At 39.8% G+C, this 15,273-nt stretch overlaps 1 protein-coding gene across 1 annotated transcript in view; it reads right to left on the bottom strand.

The window, feature by feature from the left end:
* Positions 1-4,224, bottom strand: part of LOC144534090 (uncharacterized) — a 116,117-nt gene extending 111,893 nt beyond the window's left edge. The window contains exon 1 of the mRNA XM_078275789.1: positions 4,149-4,224. The gene's annotated coding sequence lies outside the window, so the exon portion shown is untranslated. The remainder of the gene's footprint in view (positions 1-4,148) is intronic.
* Positions 4,225-15,273: the final 11,049 nt, after the last annotated feature.

Below are 15,273 nucleotides of genomic sequence, written 5' to 3'. Positions count from 1 at the left end.
TCTAGAGTTTTAATTTTGTCCATTGAAACCATCCAGGGTGGTCCGGACTGAAACATCTCAGCAACTTTTAGATAGATTGCCATAATATTCTTGAAATTATTGTCTCATTATCTTTGTCATGGATCCAGTACTTTGGTTTGGATCATATTTAATAAGATAATGCCTCATTTGCATATTTGAACATAACATTGCAGAAAACTTAACGTCAGTAATCAACTAGGGAAGTTTCATGTATCATCTATTAGTTCATTTCTTTTAGCCTATTCTCCTGCGGTGTCTACCCCTAAATGAGGTAATTATGCTAATTACTTAAATTGCCCAAAATGCAACTTTTAGCAACCAAGCTTAATTTTATCCACTAGGGCTGTAGATGATATTTCAATCATAAAAGTTCATAGGAAACATTTCTAGGTTGAAAAATGTTCCAGTAGACTATAATGGTTAAGTGTTTATGCAGATGACACCATTCTGTGTGTGCATGGTTCCACTCCAAACATTCATCTTAACATCTTCCTGTGGCTTTCCACTAAAACTTTAAATGGTTCCCATATGACTCTTGCTGACTCATACGAATACCTGGCCACAGACTTTTTGTTAAAAAGTATATAATGCATATATATATATATATATGATATAAATTCAACATTTACCACATCATTTACAATTATTTTGAAATATTTCAATTCAATTGTATTTATAATATCACATCTTAACAGGACGGTTTACAGATAAAGTAGGTCTAACCTACACTACCCTGACTATAATTTAAACTCAATATGATACTCTCATCCTGATTCAGTTTTTTATTTCTTACATGGTAATTTCCCTTCCCGGTGTAAAAACAGCAAAGGTAAAACCAAACTGCTAGGCAAATCGAACCAGAATATAGATATGAACAGCACACATGTGCCCTTGGGGCTCCAACCTGTTGTGTTCAATATCATATTCGCCATCAGATTCGCCCCAAACTTCAACAACAGCACTCCCATTATAGCAATTATGGTGTGAAAAGCCCTCTGCTTTGATTTGTCAACCCGCTCCCTGTTCCCACCCGCTTCCCCCGGCCCTGGGCGCTTAAGAGCGCAGAGAACCCAAATGCTGCAGAAAGAGATGACAACAAGGAAGAAAACCTTAATGCAGAAAAAAAAGATTTGGGTGATCTCAGCGTTGGCACCATAAGATACAGCCAGAATTCCGAAGCACAGTAACCAAACACATCCAGTGGTGATATTTCTGATCCTGACCCCACCCGCCTGTCTATATCTCATGTAGACGATGGGGTGAACAACAGCCAGGTAGCACTCCACACAGCTCAGGACCTGAAACACAGCCTGTCCGATGGTGGTGAAGTCCAAGACATTTGACCCTACATTCATCATCACTGAGCAGTTGATGTAGTTGCCACAAATGTAAGAAGTGAACCCCAAGAATTCAGCCAGCTGCATGACGATGGAGTGATAGGTGAAGACGTCAGAATGACTTTTAGCCGTGGAAGAGGAGTGCTGTTTCCTCCACTGTTGGTAACCCAGGTAGAGGACGAAGATGAGGACAGGAAGGGGGAAGATGGAGGTGATGGAGTAAGTAGAGAATATAAAGATGGTCATTCCAGAGCTGAAGCATGAATAGACGGAGGAGTTGGAGGAAACGTTGGGAGGAAGAATAGTGGGATCAGCAAAGGAAGAGGAGTTGACTGACATGTTAATACACATGGGGGCCTGAAAAGGAGGAGAGGCATGAAGGGGACAAAAGTTGGAGTTGAAGAGAGACAGAATATTAAAATTACATAAATAATCTTGCTCACAAAAGGTTGCTCAGTTATCATCAAGAGAGAGAATTCAGTTTCATCAGCAATTTAAAGGTGACCTTATATATACTGTTTTCATATTCATACTTGTATTTTGTGATTCTACTACAACATGTTTACATGCTTTAATGTTCTATAAACATTTTATTTTAAAAATAGTTTTCAATTTACATTGACAAAGATGACATATGACATATGAACTAGCCTATCTATCTTGATTCATAAAATATTTTATATTTATATATATATTATATATTTATATAACTAATGATAAAATAACAAATTACAATATTCCTAATAATTAGTAAATATTAAAAATCATAATCATTTCATTGTTTAACAATAATATAATTATTAACTTACTTTTTTTATGCACTTGGTCAATTTGGAGATTTTGGGTCCTTTATCTTCCATACCATGGATACTATGTCTTCTTTCAGACTACTGGAAAGGAAACATTTATTTTACTTCACTTTGTCTATTTGTGTCGGTAGATTTATCCTAAAATCAACAAAAGTTAACATTAGATAATGTCTCATTTGTATATTTAAACATAACATTTCAGAAAACGTGTAATACAAAAAAGAAATGTCTTAACCCTCCTGTTGTCCTCGGGTTTTTCAAAAAGTTTGTATACCAAATGTATGTAGGGAACGAGGGGGGGTTGTCTGTTTGTCTGGTCTCTACATATTTTACATATTGCATTATTTATCTTTTTAAAAGCACTGATCTGGAGCGGCACCCTGAATTTCGTTGTTTTAATACACTGTATTGTTTTCAATAACAAATAAAGCTTGATTGATTGATTGATTGAAAAAGTGACAAAAATGGTGGAAAAATCTTCAAAAATGTGGGAAAAAACCCCACAAAAATGTGAAAAGTTGCATAAAAAAACAAAAACTTTGAGAAAAGTGACAAAAACTTTGAGAAAAGTGACAAAAACATTGGTGGAAAAGCAACAAAAGTGTTGAAAAAGATGACCAAAACGTTGATTGTGAAAAAATGTTTACATTGCATGGTCACGGTGATATCTGTTAGTTAAATGTTTTACCCTGTTCACCAGTAGTGTCTCCCCTTGATTATCAATTGACTGTTCAAAAACAATGGTTATTATTATAAAGTGTATGATACATTTGCAAAGCAGCACAACTTATCAACAATATTAATTCATAAAACTTATCCTGGAAATAGCATTAGCAAAGACAATCAATTTCTGACATATCAACATCACATTTTGTTTAAATCCATGTATTTAAGTTTAAAAACTCCCACCTCAGCAGAGTTTCTTTCTGATCGTCCTTCTCCTGCGTCTCCAAACTCTCGAACTGCTGTTAACTGAAATGTGATCCAAATATATCTAAATGTGTATCTGTGAAGGTGTGTAAAGAACAAGTGAGAGCTGGACAGCAGGTACTTTGCAATTCATATTTAATGATACTTTTATATGGTAAATTACAACATGCTAATTTATATTCCGTGTTGTTGTGTCACTGGGAGGTCAGATCTCAGGGTCAACAGCAGCACCACTTATTTGAATATACTCTGTGCTGCATGATCTGTACAGAGATTGTACAACAAACCACAAACAGCAAATTAATACAACATTAATGCATCCAAATCAGTGCTGCAATGTGCGTTTTTATGCAGATGACACAATTTCCTATCAGTAGCTGTTGTTGGTAATTCATATTAATTGATACTTTTTTTCAGTAAATTACAACAGCCAACAAAACAATGAACACATGAACACAGCATAAATTATTATGACATTTATTCATCGTTTAAAGCTATAGTGCGCAACTATTATAACTAATTAATGAATGTCCGTTACATTTAAGCCATTGCCAATTTAGATGATACAAAGCTAATTAAGACTATCAGCTCCACACAACTCTCTCTGTATTTCTTAGTATTTCTATGTTTACAAAATGGCATAATCCGGCGACTATCGTGCGCAGAAGCTTGATTGATGTGTTTTTAGTAGGGCTAAAAACTGTCGATCGATTAAAAAATGTTATCTAATTAATTACATACTTTGTGATTAATTAATTGAGATTAATCACATACATAATTAACGGTGCCTGAACCGATACTTTTTAAGAAAGTAAAAAAAGAAAAGAATAAAAAGGTACTAAACAACAGTTGGTGACATTAAAGAACGGCTTGTTTATTGCTAAGGCCATATGGTCAACATTAAATGATTTAATAATAATGTATAACAATAACTTATTTCACTAGTAAATTGCTGTTGAACAACAAAAACAACCACCAGATGGGAAAAGGGCATTTACAATAACTTCAAATGCACCACGAGACTGTAGTTTACCAGTTTCATTGAACGCACCGTCTGTGTTGTTTCTCCGACGGCAGCTGCAGATTGTTACATCCCGGTGTTGAATCCTCTACAGTAAAACACAGTCACACTTTACACCGTTTAGCGTTAGCTGTCAGCATTTTAACCGTGTTCAATCCAGCTACTAGCTAGCGGTAGGCTAACGTTAGCTGCTGTCGAGTATAGTGTTAACTAGCTAGCGGTAGGCTAACGTTAACTGCTGTTGAGTATAGTGTTAACTAGCTAGCGGTAGGCTAACGTTAGCTGCTGTCGAGTATAGTGTTAACTAGCTAGCGGTAGGCTAACGTTAACTGCTGTTGAGTATAGTGTTAACTAGCTAGCGCTAGGCTAACGTTAGCTGCTGTTGAGTATAGTGTTAACTAGCGTCATGTGCAGCGGGGTTTGTGTTTCCTGTAACGTCTGTTTCAGAGCACCAGAGAGAAGCGCAGACATATAAGTGGCACCAGATTTTCGTCAATATGGAATGGATTAATCTGCGTTAATTTTTTTAACACGTTATTTTTTCTCAGATTAATTAATCGAAATTAACACGTTATTTTGACAGCCCTAGTTTTTAGTCACCGCTGAGAAAGGAAACAGCAGCGTTTAGCTTTGGAGACAATAAGGCCTGCTGCAACAGGTGAAGGCATGGCTGAAAACCCGAAGAAGCGCCCACGAAATCGTGATTGTACTGCTAAGCCAATAACCATTGGTTTGGCTTTTTCCTAGTTGGATAGCGCTAAAAAAAGAGAACGGACTGAGGTCCGACAGGGATTTCCCCTTAATGCTTTAGATCATGTTGGCACTGGGTTTTGTAATGGAGTAGGAGTTTTGGCTGTTTCATTTACTCAACCTAAATGCTACTAGCAACTGCATGGAGGGGGGGTGGGAGTGGTGCGCATCACAGTAGGCTTGAGCCATGTGGATGCTACGACAGTGTTGTTGTCATTACTTAGAATTCCTCATGGGTGCGACAGAAACAATGCACTATAACTTTAAAATACAGTGATGTCATTCACATTATACCAAAATGTTATCTTACACAAGGTTACTGATTAGTGCACACAGGAAGATAAAATATTAAACATTCTAAGTTTTCCTAAAGACTGAAATCAGTTCCAAATTGTAAATAAAAAACTAAGAAAAACATTTAGTCATTAACAGCTGAAATTATATTGGTGCCAACAATGTAGCAGTCAAGATTTGACAGGATTATTTGACAGGATTCAAATGACTCCTAAACACGGAGGTGTGTATTCAAATCTAATCCTGTCATTTAGCCCAGCACACCTGTCTCGGTGTGTGTTTGCATGGCTGTGTTTGAATCACACCTATGACTCCAGTTTTTGATCATATTTCCCACCAAATGTTCTCTTAAGAACACAGAAAGCCAATATTTTTGTTGTCTTAAGACGATCCGAGATTAATCAATGCAGAGTGCTCTCCCAATTATTTTTATTTACATTATGACAACAAATATTTAGTTATTTTTCTGATCGCAATAAGGAAACATTAGAAACATAAGTAACTGTATGCTAGTGGTGTCTGAGTGTTGACTAAAATGGGTCACTGGTCAGATTGAAAAACGGTATGCTACGGAAATTAGCATTAAGTCAGGGACAAATGACATCTTTATCATTTTTATTGGTAGAAAAGATTTGTGACCTTATACATTTCCATCAAAGCTCCAGCCCACCTTCAACCAGAGCGGAGGTCTAATTAGCCAGAATAACTGAAATCACCTGTGTGGGTGTTCAGAGGCTTTACGTTCATGTTTAATTACTGTTGGAATTGCAAAATGGTAATTTTCCTGCTCTGTGTAAAAACAGCAGAGGTAACACCAAACTGCTGGGCAGATTAAACCAGACTCCAGACATCCCAAGTGCACACCTCTCACTAGGATTCAGCAGTGTTGAAGTGGCCAGAACGATGCTAACAAGGCACCCAACAATGCTCAACCACAGCACTCCCATTATGGCAGTGATAGTGTGGAAGGCCCTCTGCTTTGATCGGTCAACCCACTCCCTCTCCCCGCCCACCTTGCCCGGCCCTGGGCGAATCAGAACACAGAGAACAGAAAGGCTGCAGAAAGAGACGACAATGAAGGAGAAGATCAAAAGGCAGGAATATGGGATGATAGGTAAATTAGGGTAGTCCAAAGCTGCCACAGCGCTCCATCCAAAGGCCGACAGCCAAACACACCCGATGCTGATGTTTCTGATCCTGACCCCACCTGCCTGTCTCAGCCCCATGTAGGTGACAGGGTGAACAACAGCCAGGTAACGCTCCACAGAGGTCAGGAGGTGAAACAATATCTCTCCAAAGAAAGTATTGATGCAAAGACTGAAACTAACTTTCATCATGCCTGCAAGTTTAAAGTAGCTGCCACAAAAAAAAAATGGAGACCCAAAAATTCCAGTAAGCTCCATGGCTGCCATGTGGAAAGTGAAGATTTCGGAGTGGCTCGTTGTTGCAAAGGAGCGCTGTTGCCGCCATCGTTGGTAACCCAAGTAGAAGATAAGGATGGAGAGAGGAAGGAGGAGGATGGATTTAGTTATTATACAGACAGAGAGGGAAATGGATGCATCAGATTTGATGCACGGGACATAAGGATCCAGGGAGGAGTTGGAGGACGAGTTGACTGACATATCTACTGTATGTTGATGGATGCCTTTCAGTTCACCTCCTACAGGAAGTTAGTAACAAAAAAAAGTCAATCTGAGCACACTGTGTGGAGATATTTTCAAAGATAGGCACATTTGTTTTGACATATTTTAGTTTCCAAGTCTAATTAGGGTTGAATAATCTTCCAAAACTCTACCAAACAGTTCGTTTGTCCTTTTATGGTGAAGTTAGGGAAGCAAAGTTGTTACAAAAAAACATTTTGATTAGTCCTTGTTAATATGATACATTCAATATTATTCTATCTAGTTAGGACTTTCTAGTTTTTAGCGATACCAAGCATGACGTGTCATGTTTTGATCACAATCTTGACAACAATTGTTAATATACTTCCTAATAAGACATAGCTTTAACAACATACAATTGATTAATGTATTCTGAACGCTGAAGACTTAATGTTTATAAAACAGTACATTTTATCTTCTGTAAATAAGACTATAAGTATTTTCTCATGCTAGTATATAGACAGATAAGAGTATTAAACTACCTGTTAAAAGGCACCAGAATGCAGGAAATGTCATCTACTCGGACCCCCGAGTAAATGTCATCTACTCTACTGGGACCCTCAGCCCCCCCCCTCCCCAATCCCAACACACTATTTTTCAATGTCTTGTACGCTAGTATATTTTGATTATTCTGGAAAGGCCTTATTTGTTTGCCCACATTGGGACAAAAGAACAAGTCAACAACAACGTTGGAGATAAAAACAGATGATAAATTGTTGGAACAATATAAATATTAGTAAGTAGCCCCTGAAGGGACATTTCCGCGCACCAGAAAGTATCTCATGCTTACAAGAACGTTTTTTTATCCATATATACGGAGTCCCCAAAGGATCCAAAGGATCGTGAATACGATCTGGTGCTCACAAGATACCTTTTTTCGTGAGCATGCATAAGTATATCGTGCTCATAAGAAACCATCGAAGGCTAGCAAATGTATGCTAACAAAGTACTGCCAATGTTATGTGTCTAAGGGCGTTTTCACGCCTTTGTTTGCTTTGGTCCGAATCAGTTGGTGAGTTTGTAAAACAAAATGCGCCATGAAAGTAAGTAGTTCTGGACTAGTGCATATTTCTTGCATCTTCATGGTCAGACCAGCTCATTTCATTAAAATGATCAGACATTGTTTCGCGAGCGACGTTACTACGTTTGCTCTGGTCACCGAGACTTCGCTCTGCTTTGCCGGCGTCTGTCTCCAATTCTAGTGGCAGCTGGTTTGACCACGGAGATGCGAGTGACGGACGGCAAGCTTGACCGCAGTCTATTTCTGTGATAGAAACACTGCAAGCTGCTACAGTTTGCTGCTCTGCTGCATCGCAGACTGCTAAACACACCTGACTACAGGAGACATCAGCTCAGACTTGCAGAGTATGTATTGGTGCGGTTTGAGTACGGATCACGTTCTCACCACAAATGAACCACTCCAGAGTTTGATTGAAAGCGTACCGAGACCACCTCTTCGAGCAGGTCTCGGTACGCTTGTTTGGTCCGCTTTTGGTGTGCACCTGAGTCCGAATGCTGCGTTCTCACCTGCTCTGACGAACCGCACCAGCGGGACAAACAAACTCTAGTGCGATTCAACCGAACTAAAGGAGGCAGGTGTGAAAGCACCCTGAAGTTAATATTTTGTTATGTTTTATATGTGGCTAAAGTTACATTTAGTTGCGTTTTCAGGAAGATGAATACCTCTTCCTTGATAGCCATTCTGACTCCTACTCAGGTTTTCTCATGAGCACAAAATACTCTCTCCCAAAACATATATATCCCCATGTCCCTTTAGGGGACTCTGTATGTATGAGGAAAACAAACTTAATAAAATAAGTAAATATAGTAACTTTACAGTTAGAACAAAAACAATGGCTTTAACGAGGCTAAAAAGATCCATAAAGCTAAACAGTTGCTGATGATTGTCTTTGGCTTCCCCATTGCAACAACCCCTCTCATATTACATGGTAAATATTTTAGATATTGGAACATGTATGGAAAACAGTGCTCACACAAAAATACGTTCATATGACAAACTGTTTGTAATGTAAAGAGACGTTTTTGTAAAGTATCAGGACAGGCAACTCAGTCTCCTACAGTAAAACTTTAGATTATGGGACTTTCTGCCCCGTATAACCCTTGACCAGATAAAAGCAGAGACAGAATCATCCAAATGGTCATTTAGCTGTGGGATAACTGTTGAAAATAAATTGATATTAGTATTTGAATACAACATGTTATTATTAAAGGGCACCCACCTCAGCAGTTTGTTTTAGATCGTCCTTTTCCTGCGTCTTCAAACTCACTGACTGCTGTTTACTGGTAAGGGGTCCAAACACGTAATAAGTGTGTTTATGTGTGTGTGTGTGTGTGTGTGTGTGTGTGTGTGTGTGCATATGTGTGTTTGTGTGAAGAACAGGTGAGTGTTTTGCATTTAAGAACTGATGCAGATTTTTTTACTTTACGGTCAATTAAAGCAGGCAAATATCCTGTTCTCGTTCTCCAAAGGCTCTCCAGCTCGGCTGCAGAAAAGCATCACTGGTGATCCAGTGCCTTGCTCAACACACGTCAGCAGTTGGAGATTGTTGCCGACAAAAGACTGAATTGTGGGCGCAAAACAGGATAACAGCAGTAGCTGCAACCATAATCCAGGTGTCACCACAATCCAAGGAAATCTACGAAGCGAGACAGCACAGTAATGTGTAGATAAGTTCAGATTTGCAGTGCATGTGTGAAAGTGGCTAGAGAAGACTAAAAGACAAGATCTGAAGTTATATAGAGCACCAGTACACCCCTACGACATGTTTGCTTTTCATATGTAAAGAAGATGATCATCAGCCCTGCAGTTCTCTTGAGCCAAACCCTACGTTTGTAGCAGTCAGTGCCTGAATCGTACTGCCAATCTCACAGTAGAATCATCACAGTGTCTGGACATGTGGTTATAAAACAAAGGATGATTCCATTCGGGCTTTATGGGGGTGCTAATTTTCAGATTTTACATACAATTGTTTTGTTTTTCCCCCAAGAAATCATGATATATTGCCTATTTTGGTATACATATCAGCCTATTAATAATAATGTCAATAACAATTGGAATTAAGGGTAATCATGTGGACAGACATCCAAGGTGCTGGTATTCTTTAGCCTACTGGTAAGTACTGGCCCATTTCAGGCACTGGGAGCAGTGGTGCTAGACCTGACCCTCCCTGCAGTTGTGGTAAAATAACACCATTAAGAAAATGTGCCTGCTCTGACTTATCGCTGAAACGAGTAGGCTCTTTTGACTCCACAGTCCCGCTGCCAGCTGCCATTTTAACACATTAAACACACAAACACACAAAGACACACACGCACACACACACACAGATACAGACAGACAGACAGACACACACGCACACACACACATTTGGACCATATAGCCATGGCAGGAAATACGACCTCGTAGGTAAACCAGAGAACGTCGGTTGCGGTTTTGAAAGTAAAGGTCGGTATTTTAAACATATATTTAACCTTGTGAAACGGTTGCAGTTTGGTTATGTTTAGGCACAAAACCACTTAGTTAAGTTGAGAAAAAGATGGTGGTTTGGGTTAAAATCAAACGTTACGTCACTTCCTGAAGGTAACGCACGTGTGTTTCCCGCCTTTGTGATTGTTTACCCCACTCTGACATGTTTCACCTGTTCCTTAAACCCTTGTGTCACCTGTCCCTTGTTTACCTCGTTACCTTGTGTATTTAGTCTCTGTCTTGTCTTTGTCTCTTGTCAGATCATTGTATTGTTTTGGGTGTTTGTGTGTGGCAAGGGTGTCAAACTCAACTTCACTAAGGGCCACACTGGAATATAAGAATCACATCAAGGGCCAGACATGTTTAGTTTATTGACATGCTATTATTTATATCTTTATATCTTTGACTGTATTATTGCATGTCATATAGTCTTCGCAGTTACAGTTTGGTCGCAATAAAGTCCTAAAGAAGTTAGGAAAAAGTTCCTCAGCCATCATAGAAAAAAAGCGCCCAAAAACGTCAGAAAAAGTGACAAAAACTAGGTGGGCCAAAATGTATTGTGAACCTAAACTGATATGTGGGCCGGATCACAATCTGCGAGGGGCCGGATTTGGCCCGCGGGCCTTGAGTTTGACACATGGTGTGTGGAGTCTACCCCCGTTGTATCTGTGTTCCAGTCTTTCGGTATTCCTGTTCTTTTGGCTTCCTCAGCTTTTTGGAATTATTTTTGCCTGCTATCTAGAGGACTCCTTTAGTTGTACATCTTTTTATTGTGATTATTCCTGACGATAACCACTGCCTGGCTGTCTCTGCATTTGGGTCCTCCAATTCTCTGAACCTCACTACAGTATTTGGCTGTAAACATATTTCAAAAGGGGTACATCCTTGAAAAAAGCTTGAGAACCACGTTACTAGATTACTACCAGTGGTGCTGTTCTACAGCTGACTCTGTTCCCTGAAAGGATAATGTGACAGGAACATTTGCCTACTTTGATTTATAGTCGAGAGTCATAATACATTGGTTTTAAAACATGCAAAACACCTGCTGCTACCATCAGTCACTGTGATTCATGAACATCTGTAATAATCCAAACCCAGACACACATTAGCGTTATTTGGACCTGGAGCCAGTGAACGGATGCCAGAGGGTTTGGAGACACAGGAGAAGGACGATCACTGCTAACAAGGTGGGTGTCAATTGATAACCTACTGATAATTGATATTTACTGTTTTTAGTTAAAGTGGCTCCTGGGGACGCACGGTCAGTCGGTTAGTCTACCACTTTGGTTCAGGCTAAAATATCTTGACAACCATTGGATAGATTGCCATAAAATTGTGTGCTAATAATGCCTACCATACACTACACACAAGACAAGACTGGGAAAAGACTGAGAAGTCTTAAGTCTGACACCATCTCACATCATAATGTCACTGTTCTTTTAGTCACAGACTAGCTGATTTTACTACCAAGACTTAAAAAAAAAAACCTGAACCCCGTCAAAAAGCCCAACATTCAGACGAATCCGAAATCCGAATCCTGGATTTGCTGCATCCCTAGTTTCATGTGCAAAAATGTAAACAAAAAAAAGCATTCCAGAAATTCCAGGAATGCAATAATGATTACAAAAACAACAACATGTAGGCTATAGTGTATTCCCTGTACATCAGTATTTCTCAAAGAGTGGTGTTACGACCTGATGTCTAGGGGTAAACCGGACGCAACATAATGTGTGTCCCCCCCCCCCCACTCTCTTCCCACTCCCAAACATGGCCAGGACAAAGAATTACAAAGTAACAGTCTATTTATTTCGGAGATGAGGCGGTGAGTGGTGGTTCGTGTTTTTCAAACTGTCTGCGACCGACTCCAAAGCCTAACAGCGAGGAACATAGGTGTGTTGTTTTTAATATTAAATAAATTGAAACGTTATTGTTTGAATCGGTTGTTTTTTCTGTGTTGTCGGACTTCAGTTATGACACAGCCTCCAATTTACTTCACAATAATCAGCGTGACATTTAAAGGAAATATGACGGAAGAAAGTTTACGCTACTGTCAGCTGATAAGATTGATTAATGGCTTCAGACAAGCATTGCTTCCCAGATGTTTCAGCATGAGCAGCATCATTCTTCAATAATTTTAGCGTGTATAGAGCCAGCCTATCTCCACCAGACTCCATGTAAATAATCAGGACTTTTAGCGTGTATAGAGCCAGCATATCTCCACCAGACTCCATGTAAATAATCAGGACTTTTAGCGTGTATAGAGCCAGCATATCTCCACCAGACTCCATGTAAATAATCAGGACTTTTAGCGTGTATAGAGCCAGCATATTTCCACCAGACTCCATGTAAATAATCAGGACTTTTAGCGTGTATAGAGCCAGCATATTTCCACATGTAAATGGGTGAATTAAGGGTTTATTTCAACCAAACCAGAGTGGTGATTGTTTGAACAGTGGAAAGACGAATCAAGACGGCTTTTCATAGTTTTCTTTTGTGTCTGTAGACTTTGAATGAAGTGTGTTTTACGATGACAAAAGTGCTGATTATTTACATGGAGTCTGGTGTAGTTTGGTGATGTGATTTCGGGGCTGTTTCATGTTAAACTAAAAGGATCTTACTCTTTAACTAAAAGGTCTATCTCTGTAGGGATCCTTTCCATAATGTTGTCAGACACTTAGAATAATAATCTGAGTCTGTCAGCAGCAACAACAGAACTTTTAGTGGACAGAAGGTGAGCAATTGCCCGATATGGTTACATTACAGCTTGTTTTGCTGCAGCCAGTTGAAGTGGTCTTACTTAATACTGGAACAAAAACAGTCACTTAGACACAAAAACATGGGAAAATAGGGTCCAGGTAAAACAAATAAAGTTACCCTTTAAAGTGTCAAGTTAAATGGTTAAATAGTATGTTCAGTTGCTCTTTAACAAAGAAAACATATTTTTCCTGCATCTGATATTGACGTTGTCACTCTTTCTCTGTGTCTTCTCTTGCATACAAATAGACATGTCAGTCAATTCCTCCTCCAACTCCTCCCTCCCTCTTCCACTGAATTGCGTGATTGACACAGAGAGCCATTACATGTTCACAGCCCTCTTCGTTGCCTGCATCCTCCTCCTCCCTCTCTTCATCCTAGTCCTCTACATGGGCTACCAACGATGTAGGAAACGGGGCTCTGCTAGCGGGGCCGCGATAATTAGCCACTCTGACATCTTCACCTTTAACATGGTTGCCATGGACCTGATCTGTGTCTTGGGGTACTGCTTCTTCTGTTACGGCCTCTACACTAAGCAACTTATGATGAAAGTGTGGATCGACATCTTCTGTGCCATCTCACCTGGACAGACTCTGATTCACCTCCTGACCTGTGTAGAGCGCTACCTGGCTGTGGTTCACCCCGTCACCTACCTGGGTCTGAGACAGGCGGGCGGCGCCAGGGTCAGAAACATCACCATTGGGTTTGTTTGGCTGATTTGCTTTGCATCAGTGGGACTGTCAAAGCTTAATGAGTTTGCCATGTACTCAGCTCTCATGTTCTTGACCTTCGCCCTAATTGCCGTCTCTTTCTGCAGCCTTTCTGTTCTCTGTGTTCTGATTCATCCAGGGCCGGGGGAAATGGGCGGGAAGAGGGAGCAGGTTGACCAATCAAAGCAGAGGGCTTTCGTCACTATCTTGGTCATAAAGGCAGCTCTGTCCTTGAAGTTTTTGGCCTGCCTGGTTTTAACTATAATACATCTTACATCAAAGCTTCGCATCTGTGAAGCGTACTTATTGATATGGCCTTACTGGTTTTCTTTGCCTAGCAGTCTGGTGTTACCTCTGCTGTTTCTACACAGAGCACGAAACCTTCCAGGCTGAAAACACAACACTGACTACATTTACGTGCACATAATATTTCATTACCCACGAGTTTGCACACTCGAGACAACAAGTAGTAAGTGCAAGTACATTAGCTTTAAATAAGCAAAACTACAAAGACTACAAAGAGCCATATGAAAGTGCAGCTTCAAGTAATATATATATTAGGGCTGTCAAACGATAAACATTTTTTAATCGCGATTAATTGTAATTGTAATAAAAACAGTTTTTAAGTCCATATTAACAATCGAAAGCAATTCTTACCAGTGGATCTTGATTGGGAATCAAATGAATGCAAATAAAGTTACTTTATGAACTTGATTTTAAGATTTGTAATTATTTATTTACTGTAAACAAAAGACAAATGTGTGAATCTGTCATTATTGCACAATTCCTCCAAGTACCTAACTAAAAAACTAAAAATCCCTATCCTTACTAGAGTCAATATAGTGTTTAGTAACTCCTAAATAATGTAGATTACTCACTGACGTCCAGTGATCACCAGTTAATGACACAGCGTTTGCAGCACTTTGCAGCAGTTCCAGTTGGGCTGCTTTCTCCGTGTCGTACAGGCTAGGAGACCCCTGGCTGGTCACATGATGCCGGCTGGTCACGTGACGCTGGCTGGCTACGAGCTCCATGACACAGAGCAGCAGTTCCTAGTTGTTTAAGCCGCTACAGAGCTTCATGATGCCGGCTACAGTCCTCCGTTGTATCAGCGGTAGTTGGCGTTTCAGTTACCCGAAAATAGGTGACAGTGAGCCGTGTACAAAGCACCACGAGCTGCCGGTTGTTTCTGCAGACATTACGGTTAAATTTAGTTTAAAAAAAATATGAGCCTTTTGCCGTGACGAAAGTTACGTTTAGTCACCGAAACGACTAGTTAAGATTAGGAAAAAGATCGTAGTTTGGATTTAAACACTCCTAAGGAACACGCATTTCCTGGGTGAAAGGCTTTAGTTTTCCCTGGGAAGCGAAATCCGCTCTCTGGTTTGAAAGTCCTGTGTATCAACGCCCAAACATCCACCCTGACCTCCGGCCAGCTGAGTTCATATACAGCGGCCATCATGGTAGTAAATACAGCAAAAAAAACTTGGAATGCTTAC

The sequence above is a fragment of the Sander vitreus genome, chromosome 19 (assembly GCF_031162955.1).
Source record: "Sander vitreus isolate 19-12246 chromosome 19, sanVit1, whole genome shotgun sequence".
NCBI lineage: Eukaryota > Metazoa > Chordata > Actinopteri > Perciformes > Percidae > Sander > Sander vitreus.
This window is presented reverse-complemented; position numbering and strand designations above follow the sequence as displayed.